A 3,951-nucleotide genomic window follows, 5' to 3' on the forward strand; every position below is an offset into this window, starting at 1 on the left:
TGCAGGAAAATTATACATTAAATGGAGAATGAGTGAGAAAACTGTCTAAATAAGGAGTGGGGTGTCATTGTTTTATGTGGCGTATTTGCACAGGATAACCAAAGTCTGAGATTTTCCTGAAATTTACAGACATCTCCTGAATGTGATATTGAAGTCTGGTTAGTTGTTGTCTATTTAGTTGAACACAGCGTTGAATGGACGTAAAAAAAACATAACAAAATAATAACAATAAACATAAACATCAAGTTGTCCACTTTTTCTGCTCTCCTTTGCTCCTGTGTTACAGCAGGTGCTGTCATCTTCACAGACGACTGACCCCCACCCCACCGCCACGCGCGGGTACGAGTGGTAGCCTATGGATTTTTAGTAAAAACTATAGATTTTTGAGGCTCATTAGACGGTAAACCACCAAAGGGGTTGACACATATGAACACCTTCCCAGCTGGTGAGGGTGCGCGCGCTTGGCGTGAGTTACCAAAGCGTGAGCCTGCTGCGCTACGGCCACAGATCAACTCAGCATCAGCCAGAAGACAAACAGAAAAAAATTATTCTTACCGTACAGTGAGCCACCATTTGCATCCGATTTTGCTTCCTCTCTTCAGTTTTATTTTATAAATTTTTTTATGCCGCATATAATGTGTCGGGCTTTTCCAGGCCGGGACCCAAAAGGTTTTCAACTATGTGACAAAAATATAAAACCAGTTTACAGACTGGACTGAGGTTCTTTTGATCATTTTTAGACTGATCTATTTTCTTATCTGAGGTTAAATGATTTTCAGTCCSGGGGTTCAGTTTCATGATTGTTCGCGTTTTAACAATAAAAACTCAAATAAAAAAAATCTAACAGCGTGTTCACATGCTCCTTACATCCAGAAAACACAACAGAGTCATATTTCTGTGGATTCAACAGTCGACTGAAAAACTTTGCGTGGCTGCTGCACATTCTCACGGCAGGTGAAAAGTGTGCGTATATTAATATTGTCTGCGAAACCGGCCCTTAATCTTTTAGAACAGATCATCCAGCAGTGAAAGCTACCATAAAATATGAGAAAGTTTTATTTTATTTTATTTTTTTCATCAGGATCTGTGCTTTCTGCTTTTCTTAGATTTTGTTGTTTTTATTTTAAGTCTTAGTTACTTTGTTTCTGTTCCTCAGTCAGCAAGCAACTCCTATCGTTCCCTGCTCTCTCTCACCTGTCACCGCTGCAGCCACTTCCCTCATCAGTACACATAGTTGCTTTGCCTTTATTCCCTCGTCAGAGGAGCTTTATGGACTTGATACAACACGTCTGTGGTTGATTTATTTGACTCTGTCATAAAATCAGATTGTTTCCTGGTTTGACTCTGAACTTTAGTCTTTCACTCAGCAGACTTTCAGTGAGATGTCTCGGTGAATTCAACATCTGAAGACAAACGGAGCTGCAGGGATTTCTGGTGAGTTTATTTAAGATAAATGAATCAAATAAAAATCAGTGGTAGTTGAAGAAGTTGCTGCACAATCAAACTCTTCAACATGGTGAGTTTTTTAGACTCTATTTTGGTGCATCAGTTTGAAACTTTTACCTTTGATCAACAAAAAAGAACAGCCAGAGCAGTGTCTGATTATTGTTTGTGATTCAGACTACAATGTTTTCTGTTTCTGAGTCTTTGAGTTTTCTGCCCTGCTGCCTTCACAGAATGCGGGCAGGAAAAAACTATTAATCTTCTCTTCCAGTGATACATCAAGAACGTAAAAAGTCACCATTTGACAGTGATTCACAACTAAAGACTGATAGATTAACAGACAGAACCAAAGATTATTATTTCAAAGAATAATTACAGTGGAACATCCACACACTGTCAGGATATAATATCAGTGTCCAAAGGCCAAACTGAAATGAACGGGGTGATAAGATAGTAAGATGACTGTTAAAGTTTACAGAAGGTCATAAAGCACCTTCAGGCATCAGGAAATTACACCCAAATTGAACCAGACTTGTGCAGGTCCACAATTCTCTTCCNAGGAGCTTTATGGACTTGATACAACACGTCTGTGGTTGATTTATTTGACTCTGTCATAAAATCAGATTGTTTCCTGGTTTGACTCTGAACTTTAGTCTTTCACTCAGCAGACTTTCAGTGAGATGTCTCGGTGAATTCAACATCTGAAGACAAACGGAGCTGCAGGGATTTCTGGTGAGTTTATTTAAGATAAATGAATCAAATAAAAATCAGTGGTAGTTGAAGAAGTTGCTGCACAATCAAACTCTTCAACATGGTGAGTTTTTTAGACTCTATTTTGGTGCATCAGTTTGAAACTTTTACCTTTGATCAACAAAAAAGAACAGCCAGAGCAGTGTCTGATTATTGTTTGTGATTCAGACTACAATGTTTTCTGTTTCTGAGTCTTTGAGTTTTCTGCCCTGCTGCCTTCACAGAATGCGGGCAGGAAAAAACTATTAATCTTCTCTTCCAGTGATACATCAAGAACGTAAAAAGTCACCATTTGACAGTGATTCACAACTAAAGACTGATAGATTAACAGACAGAACCAAAGATTATTATTTCAAAGAATAATTACAGTGGAACATCCACACACTGTCAGGATATAATATCAGTGTCCAAAGGCCAAACTGAAATGAACGGGGTGATAAGATAGTAAGATGACTGTTAAAGTTTACAGAAGGTCATAAAGCACCTTCAGGCATCAGGAAATTACACCCAAATTGAACCAGACTTGTGCAGGTCCACAATTCTCTTCCWGACATTTTGATTAATTTCTTTCAAGTTTTCCATGATGTTACACAAGGAAGCAGTGTGTCTCAGGTGTGCCTTTATTCATATCCACAGGTGTGTCTCTTATTAACTCAGACATTATCAATAAACCTATCTGAAGCTTCAAATTGTTTGAAGACGTAGTAAACTTAGTGTAGTTAATCTTTTGACTTTGAGGAAAGTAATAAAAATTGAAGAAAGTAATAAAAATTGCCCAAAATATCTCTCTCTACACACAGACACACACACACACTACTCACAAAAAGTTTGGGATATTCGGCTTTTGGGTGAAATTTCTGGACGAGCCTAAAATGCATTTAAACCTTTACAGGTGAACTTAATGTGACCTTCTCTAAGCTTTTGAAYGCATATATCCAACTGTTATATGTTTAAGTTCTTTTTGCACAAGTTGCTGTTTTCTAACAAGGAGCTTAACGGCAAAATTCACAACAGGTGTTTCATTCTTGAATCGACCAATAAATGTCCTGGTTCAATTAGATCTGGTGTTTAAACAGTCGTCCCCATCATGCTGTTCACATTTTGACATCATGAGACCAAGACGACACCTAACAATGGATCAACAGTACCTTGCCAGTGGGATCTCAGATGGACGTGGTCACTGAGCTTAGACTGTCACAGAGTGTCATCAGCAGGTTGTAACAGAGATACAGAGAGACTGGAAGAGTCACAGAAAGGTGTAGAAGTGGACGKCCTTYGGCCACATCCCATGCTGATGACCGCTACATTGTGAACAATGCCCTGAGAAACCGGATGATGAATGCCACTCAACTCCAGGCATGGTTAAGGGAGGTGAGAGGCACCCAAGTGTCACATCAGACCATTTGAAACCCTTTACATCAGCGTGGTCTGTATGCTAGACGACCTGCAAGTGTACCTGACCCCACCACCAGACACAGGTGTCATCGTCTTGGATGGGCCGGGGAGCATTTACGCTGGACGACGGACCAGTGGGCCTCAGTGCTATTCTCTGATGATGAAAGTCGATTCACGCTGAGCAGAAATGATGGCCACTAGTGATGTTAGAGACGCCAAGGAGAGCGCTATACATCAGCCACTGTCGTCACCAGACGAGCTTTTGGTGGTGGCGGTGTTAAAGTGTGGGCAGGTGTCTCCAGTCGGTACAGAACTGCCCTACACTTTGTAAATGGTACAGTGACAAGCCCACACTACCTGAAT

The sequence above is a fragment of the Austrofundulus limnaeus genome, unplaced genomic scaffold (genome assembly GCF_001266775.1).
Source record: "Austrofundulus limnaeus strain Quisiro unplaced genomic scaffold, Austrofundulus_limnaeus-1.0 Scaffold503, whole genome shotgun sequence".
NCBI classification, from domain to species: domain Eukaryota; kingdom Metazoa; phylum Chordata; class Actinopteri; order Cyprinodontiformes; family Rivulidae; genus Austrofundulus; species Austrofundulus limnaeus.